Below are 20206 nucleotides of genomic sequence, written 5' to 3'. Positions count from 1 at the left end.
GGACCGAGTACTCTATAGCTTAGCACAAAAAAGGAAGCTAACATTTTTCTAGGTATTATTCTGAAACGAACTATGAATGTAGCAATGGACTACATACATACTTACGGTATTGACACTATAATGTAATAATAAAAGGTTCTAGAATCATTGTAATACTTCAAACTTCAGAGATAAAGCCAGGATAATAATAAATAAGTGTATAAAAGTATTGTAACACTAACAGAACTCGTACAACTACTTAACAAAATGATTTTACCATAATCCGTTTGATTATTGCACTCAGACAAATAAAAGTGATAGTAACAGTAATGATGAACAAAACTACATGAAACTGTTTATACCTACACGAGGCTTTCTAAGTTCTACTAATTAATGAAAGTTTGAGACAAATATGAAATACATCCAGTGTCTTTTATCGTGAGATTTTACGACATGGGCATCCACAGCTTAGCTGGTACACGTTAAAATACTTCTTTCAAAATTTCTTATTAATATTAACTTATAGAAATCGCTTTAGCTGTTGATAATACTTAATTGCAAGGTTATTCATGGCTGGCTTCTTAACACTATAATGGCATCATCAGGTGAATTGTGTACAAAGGCAATTAACAATATAAAAGCTAATTTAGTACTACACTTTGGCACTTGTCATTAACACTGCCAATTGAAATGGATGTTGAGTGATCGCGAGAAAGAAACCCAAGAATTAACTGTACCCACAAGTCTCGTTTTGTAAGCCTAAAGAAGGGTGACACCTGACAACTAAGCATGGGATGGCTTAAGGGGAAAAAATCGAAGGTGGGCCCAAACATTTGTCATTTGTTGTTTTTGTATACACTATATTACTTAATGACAATATTAACATCCCAATCTAAAAACTTATTAAAGGCAACAGAAATCTGAGTAAATCTTAAAAAATAGTTTAAACAATTATACCATTAAAACCAGGACAGAGTTCATGAAAACAAAACCGTTATATAAACTAAGCGTGGCTGTAAGAGGGTTTAACACACAAATTTGCAACAAAATAATTTACAATAATAGCTATTAAATCTACTAACAAAATTTCAGGCCTAGCTGACCATTACACAGACAAACAGCATTCATCCAAATCCCGGTTTCTTCATAAGACACGCCACTGGTTGAAGCTGTTGGAAGGCCCTTAGCCATGCATAACCCTTAGTAAAAAATCCCCTAAACAATAAACTGCACAGTCCCTCAAACAGAACAACTAGAAAGATATAAAATTTAAACATAAATGGCCACACATTAATACCAACCATACATTAACAGCAAGGCTTAATAAATATACAATTGACCATATATGAAGAAAAGTTGAAGTACATGCAATGTACTTGGACTTGGAACAGACCAGCAGTAACTTTGACGCCATCCTTAATAACCAAACATTAGCCCAAAATTCAAAGTAACCTGAGAGCTACAGCAGACGGTTATGACAGCAAACAAGAAACGAGCAGCCAAATTACTCTAATGTCTGTGGATCAAGGTAAAGCTGGCCAGTTTATCTTGATAAGTAACAGATCTTAAACTGCACACGCAGAGAAGTAGTGATAAGGGCGCCAACTTTAAAGAACACTCACGGAGAAAAAATGAGGAAAAAACTGAGGCTTGGCAAAGGCACTTCAACCTCCTGAGCTCTTAAAATTCACCAAACAGCTCTCACTACTGGTGCCCGCACGAACGGGGCCACACCGCCATGGTACGCATGAAAGGATCGACTTTACTTAACCTGAGCCACTCTGACTGCGGCTCGTCGGGGCTGTCGACTGCCGGTCAACCCAGACGCCGTGCGACGATCGGAGTGCCACCGCGCCAACAAAGAAACAAGCCTCTGCTACGGTTCCCTTAAACAGGTACACGCCGTTTGCCGCCAAAGCTGCCCTGCCAACACAGATCAAAAGTTAACAGTAATCTTTGGGAATAAAACTTCACACAAGAATGACCGGGCAGTAAAAAGGAAACATATAGATTAATGGCAAGCGGGTACCAACAGGTTAAAGTTAACAGTCCTTAAAACTACTAATATTTACTACCAATCATGTCAGCACCCACTGATTCAATACCAGAAGCATACGCACATACAATCTTGCCTCCCACACAGATCGTGTCACAAAGAATTACCTTCACGAAACCTGTCACTACTCTTACATTTGCACGAAATATGGCCTAGAATCTGCAATTAGTAACGCTGGCCGAGGGTCACGCATTCAGAAACTGGTAGTTGCGTTTCCAGATCCCATTTGATAGAACAAAGGGATGGCCTTACAATATCAGGTGGTTAAACCTAGAAAATAACACTTATCTCAATTTAGATGAGAAGGAGCCACAACTTGCAGCATTCCAGCCAGGGCATTATTGCTTCCAACCCAGAAAGACGAACTGCGGGATGGCGTAAACCTTAAGTTTACGGAATAGGCCAGGAACTTGCCGACCAGGTTGCGTGCTACGTCCATCTCTCCTCGCAGAGCCGCCGCTACCAGCTCTTAAGCGAGCCGGCCAGTCTTGCCGCCGACGGATTTACAGTTACGCCATTCCTCGAGATCCGCGCCGGACAGCCGGAGTCTCCGAAAAGCCACAACCTGCCTGCCACATGCCCCTCAGCCAACTGACCTCCACAGGCCCCAATAAAACCAGCAAATCATACACCTCGACCAAAGACTTTCGCTGATGACACACGTTGGACTCCACATTGGCAAGCTTATCAGCTATTGGTGCCAGTGGAAAGCCAACCCCACACGATGGACTCCACATTGTCAAGCTAAGCAGTTAATGGTGCCAGTGGAAAGCCAACCCACCAATATTAGAGCCGCCACGGAATAGGGGACATGGCGTAAAAAACGCGAAAAACTACGGGAAAACTAACTTAAGCTAAAGTAAAGAACTGGTGCCACATTAGTTCAGTGAAACCGTTCTAAGCAGAGAAAAGCTACACCTAGTGGTAGCAGATAGTGGCAGCAGAAAGGTCGTATCACTGAATAAAAGTTAGGGCATGACCAAGTGTCGAAGAAAAGTAATGTTGGGCAGTGTGCCGAGGAAAGGCAACTGACAAGTGGTGGAGCACGTCGACAGAGTGCGTGAAAGTGCCCAGGAAGTAAGACTGTAGCTTTTTTAATAGCACAGTTTTGAGCCATTACGTAAACATTAAAGTGTAGGTAGAGAAATAGAGCATAGATAATATAGCAACAAAACCATTGTGTATAAAATGAAGATATTACGGTAATACTGTAGTAACTGCTAAGCTAAAGGTATTTAAAAATCATTTTAATGAAATGCTAAATAACGTCTACACCAAAAAAGGCTTAAAAATAAGTTTGGTTACAGTTATCAAAAAATCATTATAGATAGTAGAAATTATTTAAAATTCTGGTCAGCATTATAAGGGAAATATATTGAAAAGGGACAAACAAATGGTCCAACAGTATAAAATAATATTAGACATAAGAAGTACACATATGTAGAAATACTGACTGCCGGAAGGGAACAGAATTGCTAGAGTCGGTATGCAATGCAAAAAGAAAGCGAATAAACAAGAAATCTAAAAGTCAAAATACCCGTGGTGAAAGAAACTGTAATGAGAACGTCGGTAGAGATGGGGCGGGGAGTATGCAAAACGAAGGTATGGTGCCTAATTTTCAACTGACAGTTCAGCTTGTGGTCACTAAACTGTTTTAAGTAGTGCAAGATCTGTTCTTCCTCCAAATGTTACGGATATTTGCTCTTGTTACCCATTTACGTGATACTGGATTCTCTGTTTCCTACCCAACAACAACTTTAAAGATTTCATGCAATGGCAACAGCAATATCTCATCATTTCGCAGGAAGTCCAGATCTTGCACTCCTTAAATAAAAATTCCGGACTACACCGAAAACAGTCTATTGGAATTTAGGCATTGTGTCATTTCCTCCAATTTTGATTACCAATGCCCCCGCCCCCTACCGGTTTTCCCAACATAATATCTTCCATCACCAGTGTTTTCAACTTCTAGGTTCCTTGGTTCTATTCCTCTGTTCGCTTCCTTACTGCATACATGACCTTGCAGTTAGATCCTCTTTGCCAGCCAATGTTTCATGTATTTGTGCTTTTTTATGTATAATTATAATTTCACAATTTCATAGTACTGGAGCATTTATTTGTTGTCTTTAAGTATATTTCCCTTATAATTCTGACCAGCATTTATGGTTCAAATGGCTCTGAGCACTATGGGATTTAACATCTTAGGTCATCAGTCCCCTAGACTTAGAACTACTTAAACCTAACTAACCGAAGGACATCACACACATCCATGCCCGAGGCAGGATCCGAACCTGCGACCGTAGCAGTCCCGCGGTTCCGGACTGCAGCGCCTAGAACCGCACGGCCACCGCGGCCGGCACCAGCATGTATCACACGCAATATCAAGAGTGAACAACTTACAGACTCAGTGCTCATGATCCAAAAATATCATCCACAGGAAGAAATCAGATACCTTCAAATCAAAATTCTTTAATATTCACTACATGAGTCAAAATTATTCTGTGCTATTCCAGCTAGTACTCACTTGACTCTGTCCAGGACCTACATCCGAGGCAAAGTGGGATGGTACAGGAGAATGTTTCTCAGAAACTTATCAAGGCCGCCATAAGTTCAATCTACATATCAAGGCAATATTGTTGACACTCAGAGCCACTTTAAGTTACACTGTTGGAATAGAAAATGCTGAGTCAGTCCACATAAGATAAGGAGATGAAAATACAGAAATTGATTCCAAACATCCTGGTACATAGTTCACCTCAAAACGACGAAAATCAATTAATCATACAGCGTTCGGAAGAAACAAAAACTAGATCCTCAATGAACTACGTCACGTAATAGGGGTAAGTATACCACACAATAGTGTTTGAGAATTCCTTCAAAAACGAGCAAATGCAGAAGAGAATGTCAGCCCACATAACTTCCACCAGTTATCTGACACATGTCCAGTAACCGAGATCACACCAGGAACACACTACAGCGACAGAACTATATAATGGGCAGTCGGTATGTAATTACTTAACTGATATAGCGTAATTTTGAAGTCTAGGAAAGAAGATCCATCCATTATTGATGTACGAAATTCCTCTACTAGTGGCGAAGGACAAACATGACCATCAGTTGGTGCTGCAAACATACAGCGCTTACTTTGCAGAGCAATTTTGTGACAAACAACTATGGATTCAGCAATGACCGATTATGCGTGAGATGAGCAATTTCTGTTTATCAACTCTTTTTCCAACTGAAAAACATAGAAGTACTACAATTTCATTCATTTGAAAGAGAAAATACCTGGTAACACTGAACAATATAATTTTTTATTCCAACGTCGTTATTTCCAAGGGTGTTACACGTTGACTATATTAGAAATAAACTTATAACCATCAAGGACGTCCCATATGTGACATGATTTATGTATTCCTTGGTGTATTTATTCATCATAACAGATTATAAATGTTCTTAAATTACAAAATTAAATCGTTTCTAAGAATAAAACGAAAGTATATTCTTTCGACAAAATTAAATCTACAGTTTTGTTTGTATGAAACTGGGTCTACTGCATTTCATAGGTGTGAAAAGCTCGTCTTATAGCTGTCAACAAAGATCTACTTCTTTGCACACCACTAATTGCGACATAGCAACCGCAACGCTTATACTGTTTTCAGTTAGCAGAGTTATGTTATACAGTGCATAGCACAGAATAAATACGTCCCTAGTATGGAAGCCTATTGAACATTGATATTACAGTACCGGAACTGAATATTAGTTAATTCCCAAATGTCAGTGTGTAAAAGAATCTTTAGATTCCTAATTCCAAGACAAGATTGAATATAACTATATGAATTACATACAGTAAGATTGTTATATGGTCGGCTATAATATACCATAGTCTACATAAAAGTCTTCTTAAGTAATAGAAAATTCTAATAATACTTCATAGTGGACGTATCCAAACACCTTATCGGAGTCATACAAAATGTCATTCCAGGAAGGAACATTTGGTCAGACCGAAATAAAAAACTGCCTTTCCAGAAACCAAATTGCGGATCTCCCAATTTACTAAAGCGTAACATAAACTAATTTCCACGCTGGAGAATCCAGAATGGCGAAAAAGTGTACACATAGAGCTTATTAGCAGTAATATTTGAATTCTGAACAAACAGATTATAACGCGCAGTCACAGTACAATGAAATGATCAGTGTTACGCGTTTCAACTAATGATGTAGGTTACAGAACTGTAACCCATCAGAGACTATTCCTATCTCTTAATTCTTGGTGGTCAATGAGTAAGATTGTAAAATGATACTACTTAGATAATTGTACTCAGATTAATTGTAATCAGACATCAGTGTTATTGTTCGTTGTTTTGTCTAAAATGTTTGAAAACAGTGATACTTGTGAACACCACATTTTTGCTCTTTATTGCTCAGAAGTCTCAACATTCACTTAAAAGAAAGTGATTCACAAGTAATTAAATAGAGTTCTCAAATAAAATGTAAGGAATTTCGGAACAATTTCCATCTTGTAGGAACTGATTTTAAACTTATGTGACTATACCCTCTTCAGTCCCAAAGATAAACAAAGAATGGAAAAATGTTTCAGTTGCTTTTTTTGGTGCATCTGATGTCAAAGTAACACAAAAAAACTAATTTTGAAATTTTATTTTATATAATGTTTGAGTAATTGAATGTACACATGTGTGTACATTGGGTCTCAACAGAGAAAAAAATGCCGATCTCATAGTATTTTCATATTTTTATTACCAATGAAAAATGTACACATTACTTCTCATTTTTATGTACACGTTACATTTTATGAACACCTTACTTCTCATGTTTATGGAAGTTAGCAAAACAATTGTTTTTAATACGCACAAATGAACTTTGCACTTTTTACACATTATGCGAGAACGTGACTTGCACCCTGGTAACCGACACCTTGAGGCAAAACTACTCTCAATATATTCAGGAAGGTGGTCAACCCTGTCACATTTGCTTTCTCTAGTTGGCTTTGGTACAATTCGTCTTCGTTTTGTGGGCTGATGCTGCTCATCTTCATCAGAACTGCTGACATACTCCTGTGTCACACTCGGAGAAATTTCTTTCGACAGTTCCAGTGAGTCTACAATTTTTGAAGACTTTACCAAGTCGTGGGACAAGTGAATTCTGAAGTTTATGAGAGACATCCACTTTTGTTTTGGTATCCCTTCTTTTTGACAACATCTTTTGTACATAATCCATGAATTAATTGTGGCTAAATCAGTGAAGTGGTTGAATTCTCTGACAGTCCACTTTTTTGTTCTGTTTGACCTATAGTATGCCATGTATCTACCACAAAGATCAATGCCACCCAAATTGCAATTATAGCTTTTGATGATGGCTGGTTGTTTGACACTAACCTTTGCTTTTTCTGTATTACACCATCATTTGCAGGTACCCTCTGGTTCGCTCCCTACGCACGAGGATAATAAAGTGACGGATTTATTGTCTTTCCATTTGAGGGCACAAATTTCCTGGTCCTCCCATACGTACTCATCACATTGCCCCCGCTGCAGCTCCTGATCTCTCTTGAACTTCGAAGCTACTTCTTTTATTCTATTGGCCATCACAGTTCCTGTCTGAAATATATTCCTGTCTAGTAAAAGCTGAACAGATTTTGAACTGGTGAAAAATCTGTCGCTGTAAATTACATGATTGTAATCATTGGGTATAGTTCTAGCCAGTAGTTTGAGTATACCCGCTCCCAGGCCATGTTCTTTATGATCGCTGTCAGGAATTGTTCCTTTTGACAGTGTATATAGAAAAACCAAAGACAAGTCCATCTGATGATGCTAAAATAAATTTTTTGAGGCCAAGTGGATTAGGTGTGGAAGGTACATATGTTCGCATCTTACACCTCCCCGTGAATGGAATCATCTGTTCATCCACAGAAAGGTGTTGAAACCTGGGTAAACTAATACATTTATTTCTAAAAGCATCAATTAAAGGTCTAACCTTCCAAAGTTTGTCATTTACGTCATGATCTTCCAAATTATTTACAAAATGCAGATAATTTCGTGATTTGTAATATCTATCTCTTGTCATGGTTGATGATACAAGTGGAATATCCAGTTGCATATTCTAGTAAAGTCTTGCCTGGGGCAATTTCAATGTACCCATCAATATCTCAATTCCAACAAGGAACAAAATTTCATAAGTATTTGTATCCAGACTTTTTGAGTTCTTTTGGCAATGATATAAATTAGTTTGTCCTGCAACATTTTTCCAGAAATTTTTGTCGAAGTACTCGAACAAAAACTGTGAAGGGTTTCTCAGTTCACCATCAGTCTGTTCTTCAAAGTTGTCGTCAGAAGGCTGTCGATTACACATCCTGCAAACAAATAGTACCACTGAAAAATACTGATCTAAATCGTGTCAGATGACACACACAACTACACCAATGTATTGCTTACTTAGATTGCCTCCATCTTAGTGGACGACAGTGAGAAGATGAAGCTGATGCAGGTGCCTCAAGAGTAACATCCACATTGCATCCTTCAACTTCAAGCACACCAATTCGTTCAGGTGGAGTTGGAGGTTCATCAACAGGATCATATTCGACTGACAAGGAACTCAAGTCACTCGTCTCGAGCAGTTTTGTAATTTCATTGTCTGTTAGAGCTGAGAAGCGAAAATGAAATAAAGTGAAAGTAACTGTTGATGTAATGGAATAAAGAAATGAAACTGAACCTTATAACAAAACTAAGAATTTTTGAGTTTTCACCACGATTAGAACCAAGTACCTATGTGGTCCGAATCCAACACGCTACCCATTACACCACAATAGCCTGAATAACTTGGATGCTCTTCTAGAGTATTAGTAGCTAAACTTTCTGTGGTGTCACCGCCAGACACCACACTTGCTAGGTGGTAGCCTTTAAATCGGCCGCGGTCCACTAGTATACGTCGGACCCGCGTGTCGCCACTGTCAGTGATAGCAGACCGAGCGCCACCACACGGCAGGTCTAGAGAGACGTCCTGGCACTCGCCCCAGTTGTACAGCCGACGTTCATAGCAATGGTTCACTGACAAATACGCTCTCATTTGCCGAGACGATAGTTAGCATAGCCTTCAGCTACGTTTGCTACGACCTAGCAAGGCGCCGTATTCAATTGATATTGAGATTCTATTAATGTATCATCAAGAGCGATGTTCTACAAATGTGGATTAAAGTTAAGTATTCCAGAAGCTACGTACTTTTCTTTATAGCATTCATTACGTATCCTGTTTCAGACCTCACGCCAGCCCGCGTGAGTTTAAGCGCGTGCCTTTCGGCTTCCTCTCATTGTGTCTAGGCTGTCTTGTCTAGACACAACAAATTTGGCGACTCGATTACAAACGGTCTCCTTTATATATAACTAATTTACTTGTGTCATGGCTTCGCCGCAATCTCCAGATGTACTGTCCGAATTTTATCGCTTGCAGAATCAGCAGACGCAGGCGTTATTGGATGCCCTTGGACAGCTCGTCCTGGGTCAACGTGCAATGCAAACCGATGCGGCAGCCGCCGCTCCACCGCTACCGCAGCCACAACACGCAGTTACACCACCTTTTCGTCCATTTGACGCGGAACTGGAAAGCTGGACGGAGTGGTCACGCCAATTTGGATTCCATCTCGCCGCCTACAGAATTCAAGGTAACGAGCGGCAGCCTCACTTATTGGCGTGTGTAGGGGTGCAGACGTACCGTGTGATAGTGAAATTATTTCCCCGCCGCGACGTGGCAACTCTGTCCTACGAAGAAATTTTGTCGGCATTAGATGCATATTTCAAGGAATCAGTCAATGTAGTTGCGAAAAGGTATACTTTCTTTCGTACAAAACGTACGGCCGGTCAAACTAATCGGGAGTGGGTTGCAACTTTGCAAGGCCTTACTAGGGATTGTGCTTTTGAATGTGAATGTGGACTTCCTTATTCAGATCCTATGGTACGTGATGCAATTGCACAGAACGTATAAGGGAACAGATTTTGGAACTAGTCAATCCCTCCCTTCAACAGGTGATAGACATATTGGATAGGCAAGACACACTTGACTTTGCTCAGGAATCATTTGCAACTTCGCCAGCTGTGTGTCACATTAACCGGCCCGCCGGGCGAGCTGCACGGAACTGTAAACAGCCCTCGCGCTCGTCCGCGCAGCTGCCGCCCAGCTATCAACCAAGTGTCCTGCGGCAGCAAGCAAATGCAGTGAAATCATGCCCGCGGTGTGCTACTAGACATTCGCGTGAAAATTGCCCGTCATGCCACGCTATTTGCTTTTTCTGTAATAAAATAGGACATGTTCAGAGTGTTTGCCAGAAAAAGCTCAGATCGGACACTAACAACCATTCCAGGCCCTTTGCTTCACGCCGGAATCGGAATCGAACCAAGCATACTCAGGCTCGTGAACCTTCGCCCATGGACGTTCATGTAGTTAATTCCACTCCGCCCAGTGCCACTCTCTCTAAAAGTGACTGTGTGCGTCCCACAAATAGTGTGCGTCGACATCGACGGAAATCCCGTCAAGTCGCCAGTGATTCTGTACCAGTGTCTGTTCAAATTGCACGAGACAGTCGCTCTTGTCGTCAGCAGGACAATAAACTTTTTGTAGACTTGGACATTAATGGCAACGTGATCCCATTCCAGCTCGATACCGGAGGTGCAGTTTCATTGATCAATAAAGACATGTACAAACAACTGGGCACTCCTCCGTTGCGTGCCGCAAATGTTACGTTAAATAGTTATTCAGGTCAGAATATCCCTGTGTTAGGACAGTGCAGCCTTCTTGCAACATACAAGGGACAAACAAAACTTGTGTCATTTTACGTACTTCGTCCTTCTTCTGCAGTGAACTTGTTTGGTTTAGATTTATTTCAGTTGTTTAACTTGTCTATAGTCAATCAGGTCCTATCAGTGAACCAGACTGTGCCTTCAGCCAGTGTTTCTGGTCTATGTGAAGAATTTGCAGACATTTTTGCACCGGGCCTTGGTTGCGCTACGCACTATAAAGCACATTTGGAACTGAAAGTAAACGCGCAACCGAAATTTTTCAGAGCGCGCAATGTTCCCCATGCATTGCGTGATGAGGTCGCAAGAACATTAAATGATATGGAATCACAAGGTGTGATTGAACGTGTGCAGGCTTCTCTCTGGGCCTCACCCTTAGTAATTTTGCCAAAACCTTCCGGAAAATTGAGACTTTGTGTGGACTTCAAGGCAACAGTGAATCAACAACTGGTGATTGCAACTTTTCCTTTACCCCGCCCGGAAGACCTTTTTGACAAACTGTGCCCGGGTAAATATTTTTCGAAGTTGGACCTAGCAGATGCGTACTTGCAAATACCAGTGGACGAAGAATCCCACCGCGTTTTGGTGGTTAACACGCATCTTGGTTTGTACGGATTCAAAAGACTGCCATTCGGGTGTGCATCCGCCCCTGCATTGTTTCAGCAATATCTGCAAACTGTTTGTGCGTCGGTCCCTACTGAAGCAAACTATCTGGACGATATTGTGATCTCCGGAAAGACGGAAGAAGAACATTTAGCCAATCTCAGAACATTATTTCAGGTCTTGCAACAAAATGGTCTTCGCTTGCGGAAGGACAAATGTGTGTTTTTTGCTCGTGACTTACCGTATTTCGGACATGTAATCAATGCACAAGGCATACGTCCGAGTCCAGAGCACCTCCGTGCCATACAGAACTTGCCTTCGCTGCAGAATTTGAAGCAGCTACAGAGTGTGTTGGGAAAAATTAACTATTATCATAGATATATCCCGCATGCCTCTTCCATTTCAGCTCCACTTCATCGCTTACGCTGTAAAGGTGTTCCGTACGTCTGGACGACGGAATGCGAACGCGCCTTTCTCCAGTTGAAATCGGCGTTGCTTTCAAATACTTGCCTGACGCCATTCGATCCCCAGAAACCCCTTTTGTTGATGGTAGATGCATCGGATTTCGGGATCGGTGCTGTGCTTGCGCACAAAGATGGATCGCATGATCGCCCTATTGCCTTTGCGTCCAAATTGCTCTCGTCTGTGCAAAGAAATTATTCACAGATAGAGAAAGAAGCTTTGGCTCTCGTCTTTGGTGTTACTAAGTTTCACGATTTCTTGTATGGTCGTCACTTTACCATCATCACAGACCACAAACCTTTGACATCGCTTTTTCATCCAAACAAGCCTGTACCTCCACGTACAGCGCAGAAATTCATTCGCTGGTCTATTTTCCTCTCGCAGTACCACTACGATCTTGTATCGGTCCACTGCTAAGCACAGCAACGCTGATGCGTTGTCCCGTTTACCTGTTGCTGAGGATAGAGCATTCGATTCCTCCGAACTTGCTTGCATGTTCATTGATTCGGAAACAGATGACATGGTCGAATCGTTTCCGATTGATTTTCGTCGTGTAGCTACCGCCACTGCTGCTGACCCTGTCCTTGCTACCGTTTTGCGTTTTGTTGCTACGCAATGGCCCTTGTCGAAATCATGGATCGAGGATCCGTTAGTTCGCCGATTTTTTGCTCTCAAGGAGAGACTTTTTGTACGACGTGCTGTTTTGCTGTTGCGTTCTGATAATGATCAGTCAAGGGTCGTGGTCCCAAGTTCGTTACAGTCCTCTGTCTTACGGCTTCTCCACCAAGGACATTGGGGTATAGTGAGAACGAAACAACTTGCTCGTCAGCATTGTACTTGGTTCAGAATCGATGCTGCGATTACGAATATGTGCTCTTCTTGCATGGCGTGTGCTGAACAACAATCCGCCCCACTGTGGAAATTCTTTGCATGGCCAAAAGCCACTTCCCCTTGGCAACGCTTGCACATCGATTTTGCTGGTCCATTCTGGAATGCTCGATGGTTGGTTGTGGTCGATTCTTGCAGTAATTTTCCTTTTGTTGTCCGGATGTCTTCCACGACGTCATCTGCCACCATCCAAGCGTTATCTGCTATCTTTTGCATTGAAGGTCTTCCACAGACTATTGTTTCCGACAATGGCCAACAATTCATGTCCGCAGAATTTCAGTCATACTGTAAGGCCAATGGCATTCAACATCTGACATCCGCGCCGTTTTCGCCTCAGTCAAACGGTGCCGCTGAACGATTGGTCCGGACTTTCAAGTCGCAGATGTTGAAGTTGAAAGAGTCGCATTCTCGGGAGGACGCGTTGTTGCTCTTTTTGTCTTCGTATCGCTCTCAGCCCCGAGATGGTCACTCACCAGCTGAGTTGTTGCACGGTCGTCCTCATCGAACCTTGATGTCTTTGCTGCATCCGCCGCATCAGGTTCCTGTGCAGCGGCAGCCACCTGCTTTTGCTCCAGGCGACGTTGTATATTATCGCAACTATCGAGGTTCACGGCGTTGGCTCGCAGGGCGCATTCTTCGCTGCCTCGGCCGCGCTATGTATCTGGTTTTGGGGGCCTCTGGTGAGGTGCGTCAGCATCTCAATCAGCTGCGCCTCTGTCGTCGCACGGGTTCTGCCGCTCCCCGTCTGCTTTCAGCGACGGTGCCGTCCGATCAGCGCCCTGGGGACCCTTCTACTGGCTCGCCTCATCCCCAGGTGTTAGCGACGCTGCCTTCCATTTTGCCCCATGGCGACGCGCCGCCGCCGCCGCCGCCGCCGGTCCTCCCGCCGGCGCCGCCCGCAGTGGAGGCTTCGCTGCAGCCGCCGGGCGCCTCACTGGGTCACGCGCCGCCGATCGCTTCCCGTGACCAGCTGTCCTCCGCCTTGGAACTCTTGCCCGCTCCGGACCCGATGTCGTCTTCGCCCGTCGGGTACCCCGACGCGATGGAGGTCGAATCTTCGGCCCCTCCTGTCTCTTTACGGGCGCATACACCGCATATTGGCGTGCCCCTGGACTAGGTTTTCAGGCGTTTCCTAGCTCCCCTCGTACCGAATGGCAGTGTGAGGGTGGCACAGCCTCGCCTGTTGTTAGGCTCCACACCTCGTCGCATACGTCAACATGGGGTCCTCCCCACGGCGGGCGGAAGCCTTATAGTACAACCGTTCGCCGATTTGCGAGGGAGGAGTGTGGTGTCACCGCCAGACACCACACTTGCTAGGTGGTAGCCTTTAAATCGGCCGCGGTCCGCTAGTATACGTCGGACCCGCGTGCCGCCACTGTCAGTGATAGCAGACCGAGCGCCACCACACGGCAGGTCTAGGGAGAAGTCCTGGCACTCGCCCCAGTTGTACAGCCGACGTTCATAGCAATGGTTCACTGACAAATACGCTCTCATTTGCCGAGACGATAGTTAGCATAGCCTTCAGCTACATTTGCTACGACCTAGCAAGGCGCCGTATTCAATTGATATTGAGATTCTATTAATGTATCATCAAGAGCGATGTTCTACAAATGTGGATTAAAGTTAAGTATTCCAGAAGCTACGTACTTTTCTTTATAGCATTCATTACGTATCCTGTTTCAGACCTCACGCCAGCCAGCGTGAGTTTAAGCACGTGCCTTTCGGCTTCCTCTCATTGTGTCTAGGCTGTCTTGTCTAGACACAACACTTTCGACTTTAATTTAGATTACGTTTTAAATTACGATTTCGCAATGAGATCAGTCTTAGCGTTAGTACCTCTACATTCTGTGAGCTAAGACCTGATGTACACAAATGTGTACTTCAAATTCCACAGTCTATGTTTGTAAAACTACGAAACTATTGTTTCCATTGCATACACATATCACTTTCTTGATGTCTTGTTTGGGGTAAGACACGATAAAAACAGTAATACAATTCAAAAAGGATTATTGAAACTGAGTTTACCTTTCTCGCGTTCGCAGATGACGCCATCCTTCAGATCGGAAGTTTCAGGATGTAAGAAAACTCGCCAAAACTGACTTGCGCACGACCTAGCGGCAGAAACAGAAACCGCATGATGTGCACAGTCGTGTACATCAGGTCTCAATTCAGGAAAACGTTATTTGGCAGGATGACACTACAAAGACCTGATGTGCACATATGTGTACGTCGGGACTGAAGAGGATACGTCGCATGTGGCTATTGACATTATTTTTACCACCTCAACTTATACATTTCCCTCTATACTGAAATTAGAGAAACTTTGGCTTGTTCGGATGTGTTCCAAAAATAATTTTCCAAAGAACGGAATAGAAAAACTGCGTAAACAACAGGCACCAAACTGATTGTCGTCACCACATTGTACAGTATATCTGTAAATATACTTACGAATATCACACTGAAGACAGTTGGCTCGATACAAGAATAACCTGAGACATGAGGCACAGAAACCATGTCCGTCTCATTTATTGATCACCAGCTTTATACCAGAAATAAAGCACAATTTTTTTCTGATCGACGTGCTGAGAAGATGTTCTAGGATTTCAAGTTGTAGTTCACAACTAAGATAGAATAGAGAGAATATATCTTCAGTAACAAACTTGGAATATACCTGTTTAATTTGGAAACGGCTAGGACTTTGTAGTACTTCCGATGACGAGCGAAATAAAACGAACATCGAACCTTGTTATTCTTAGCTTTCAACAGAGACCGAGTGACGATTTTTTGTTTTTTTTTTTCAGGAAAATACGATTTAACGTCGGGCGGCGTTATCAAATTCATCAAAGGCACACGAACAGAAGCAATGCAACAATAATTCTGTTGCCTATAGGAAGTTTACAATGCCAGTGGGCAGGAGAACATGCAGAGGCTGTTGATCCCTAATGTAACTGTATGTAAGGTATCCATACAATTATATAAATGGATGTATGTATGTGTTTAAGTGTGTATTTTTCAGCTCTCCTCCTACGCCATTGGACCGATTTCAACCAAACTAGGTACACGTACCCTTTATTGCCAGGCAACATCGCTGAGTGGGTAAGAAATACCTACTTGTCATAGTTACGAAGATATAACGTCGTAAACAATGAGATGCGTAAAAAACGCCTCGTAACGCATCATGTTCAAACTTATTACTTCTGTACTGGTGACTCAATTAGTAACAAATTTCGTAGACAGTATTCACTTACGCCACTAAATACACCTACAAAATTATATCGTGATACCACACGCTGTTCATAGGATACTACGTCATAAACACTGAGAAGCTTGGAAAACTGCTGCATTGGACACGACATTTAAGTTTATTACTTCTTTGCTATTATGTGTATTCGCAATACATTTTGCATAAAGTATCGAAAAATGCCTGCTGAAAGTACCTACAAAATTAAATCGTTTTATGTCTCATAGATTAGCACATATGACATCACAAATACTGAAATGCCTGAAAAATTACCAAATCATGCATGACATTTAAATTTATTTCTTCTTTGTTTCCAGCTCTATTCGCCAAATTTTTCGAAGACGGTACCCATATGTGCCGATGAATGTACCTACAACAATATGTCTTTCTACAATACGTATTTTAAGGGATATGACGTCACAAACACCGAGACACCTGACAAATTGCCACATTATGCATGAAGCTATAATGCATTTGCTCTTTACTACTAAGACACCCCTACAGTCTACTTAAGGAAGTCTCTGAGACCTGACAGCGATTTCAACAAATTTCATTTGCAAATCGTTAACAGCATTAATCGGAAACAATAGCTGTATATAGAGCTATGAAGGGGCGTTGCCAAACAGACATTTATAATTTCGCCCACAGAAACTGTTTCATAATTTCTAAAGCTTTTTCACGAGAACATAGAAATGAAATTTTTTCGATATTATGGTACAAAAACAGTTCGTTTTTTCGTTTGTAAAAGAAAACTGGCAAAATGAATAATTGGGCAATGCCTGGTTTATAAGCTAGTTACACATAAATAGGCGAAGAGATCCAATACTGTTCGATTACGCTATTTTGGCGCAAAACATTGAACATGGAAACGGCTGTAAAATAGCAAGGAGTATCCATCGAGGATGACCTAAGGCTCAGATTCAGCAGGGGAATCTTCAGAAAACATAATTCATGTCGAACGAAGTGGCTTCCGATACACGTGTTCATCAGTTTGTGACCCTTACCTTCATTGATTTGAAAGAGATAGAGAAGATCAAAAGCAATACCGCACGTTTCTGACGAGATCGTATAATTTGTTCTCGGGACTTACTTAAGATGCTAGAGAGACAGAGCTACAAGAAAGGTAAAATTCCATCACTGAGAGATTTGTTATTGAAATACCGTGAGCGTATGTTCCAAGAAGACTGTGGCAGCATGATACTTCCTACCACATACATCTCGACAGTCTTTTTGACATTCGTGAATGGAGCAGTGAAGAGGGGAAGATTTTGTGGTACCAAACGCAACCTCCGTCGTACGTACCGTAAGATAGATTACTACTAATAACTCTAGTTAAAAAAAAATTAGAATCCCATGCAAGTGCAGAGCAACCACCTCCTAGGACTATTAAATAGAAGAAGCTCTTAAAAGTAGTCACATATACCAAAAGAATATAAAAACTGATCTTCATACAACAATAAACCTTAGACATCAATCGTTAAAATACCCCAGAATGAGCATTCAGTAGAAAACAAAACCTAAAATTAAATACAGAAAAATACAAAATGTAGATTAATTACAAAAATAGAGCTGTACAAAAACCAGGCTAAAAAATTTTCTACCACAAGTACAGTAAACCATATTCACGAATCAAATATAAAACACATAGTTTCTGCTCTCTCCTAACCGAGGGTGAAATGAACAATGGTGATGTGTATAACGTACTGAGCGTTTTACAACATTCAAACTGTTCATTACTATTTTTTCTACGTATCCACCTTTCTGGCTATTCCCAGAGCATATACCGAACCTCACTATAACACAAAATACTGCTGTGACCATCTTTTGGGCTTCAGTTGAGTTAAAGGCACCAGAGAGGCAGTGCTGACATCGCCCTTGATAATTAGAGAAATATTTAAGAAAACTCAAGACACCTGTATATTGTTGAGGTAGAAAAAGCGTTCGACTGTATAAAATGGTGCGAAATTCTGCAACGAAACTTGGGTAGCATACAATATATAGATGAGCCAACAGGGGAAAAGAACAAATGCCAGTCCAAGGACAAACTGATAGTACTGAATAGACCCTTTCACCCCTGTACATAGAAGAATGAATGACGGATGTGATAGAAAGTTTCAGGAGCGGAATTCAAACAGCGTTGAAGGATATGAAGAACAGGATTTGTTGATGACAATGCTATTCTTACTGAAAGTGACGAGTAACTGCAGGACTTGTGGAATGGAATGAAAAATCTAATGAGTGCACCCTGTGGAATGAGGGTGAACTGAAGAGAAACCAATGTGGTGAGCAGTAACGGCAAAGGGATTATCAGTAAATTTATCAAAACTAGGGACCACGAACAGCAGATGACTTAGGAAACAAGGAAGACTTAAGAAGCAACACAGCTCAGGTAGTGTGCACATTAGATTTTGTTCCATTTAATCCCATCTACATTCACAAAATTTTTTGTGCTCAGACTATATATTTCGGTCAAATGTGCAGAAAAATGGAAAAACAGGTGTAACTAATTGGGAGTCTATATCTCCTAAATAAACTACGAAATAATGAAAATTATTACTTTCATCCGTAAGAGTACAAAGTACTATTTGTTGAACCATATCTGCTTAACACATCCCGCAATACAACAGAGCAAAACAAACCAAATCAGCTGTGTAACAGCCAAAGCGACTAAAAATGAGTGCCGGCAGAGTAATCATGTCTACTGTTGTTGTCAGACTGGAGTACAGGTGTCGCAAAAAATAATCTCGTGTTGCAGTCTCGTTAGGTGTATCTGTAACGTCTAAATGTGTGTGTCTGTGACGAATCGTAATCCAGAATATTTATATTGTGCAATATTATATTCGTTGGGTATTTTTCAGTTTTAAAAAGGAACAACTTTAATGTGGAATTCGGCTACCGCTGAAAGAAACAGCATAGGTATACTACAACTTCAAAAAGTCAGACGCATGTGGAAATCCTGTTGAAGAGATTTGATTTGATGAGCAGTAGAACACGACCATGAGCGTTTTATACTCAATCAAAACTTGGAAATCATGTTTATGACCTGAGTGGCCCTGTGTCGTCATCTGGTGATGATGCACTCGCGTGAAAAAAACATCTCCTAAGTAAACTGTCTTAGCAGAGGCTATAGCAGATGTATTTCAGTCCACCAATGGGTCCAGAGATAACAGCAAAAATTGCCCTCGAGGAGTTAATCGTGATCGTAATCGTAATAGTTTGACTATCTGAAAGTTGGCAAATACACTGATAATTTTCATTAAACTTTCCATAAATTGGAAGAAGACATGAAGTTGTTCTTCAAAGTAATTTGCAGAACAGATTCCAAGCTGATCAGTAAAACAGTCTTATCAACCTAAGCACTGCTTTTCATTCACAAAGTAGAACAAGAACTGACATATTTGCAGTTTCATCAGATGTTCAAACAAACATATGACCTCGAGAAGGCAAAACTTTTACGTACGCTATTTCTTTCGAATGCTTGGAACAGAACAATGACCTGTCATGGTCTGAATGTCGACACAAGTACAAAACATCCACACGAACTATCGTATTAGAAATGTTGACTACATTTTAAATAATGAATGTAGACTGTCATTTATGTCGAATATGTTACCTTAAGGTAGTCTGTATGTTGCTTTATTAATATAAAATGTATGTAGAATCATTAGGCAGAAAATAATGCCAGAATTACTCTGAATATTCGCGCAGGAATGCAATTCGTACCCAGAACAGGTCTTAATTAAATGTAAATAAAGTTGTGCACAAACTGTTAAATTGAAAATAGTCATACAAGTAAGACGTACATAAGTTAATTAATTGAAAAGTGCAGACCATAATCTAAAATACCCCAATAACATGGTCGTGATGTCACAAACTAATGTGAATATCCTCAAATTGTATGAATAAGTTACGCAGTACTATGTAACATGCAACATGTACACAACAAATATCACAAAAAAGGCCAGCACACAGGCACAACGTCTCTACTGTTACCTCTCAGTTCAGTGTAATAGCCAACAGCAGCCACCAGATGGCACTCCCAAAAGCAGAGCCCTTCCTGCTTCCTCAGTACATCCTTCAACGAATCGAAAAAGTCTGGGCAGCTGCCATACGAAGCACTGCCAACCATGGGCTACTGCCTTCTTCTGGCAGACATACAAACCCTTACACCGAGAG

This window comes from Schistocerca nitens, chromosome 7 (assembly GCF_023898315.1).
Source record: "Schistocerca nitens isolate TAMUIC-IGC-003100 chromosome 7, iqSchNite1.1, whole genome shotgun sequence".
Lineage (NCBI taxonomy): Eukaryota > Metazoa > Arthropoda > Insecta > Orthoptera > Acrididae > Schistocerca > Schistocerca nitens.
Note: the sequence above shows the minus strand (reverse complement) of the source record.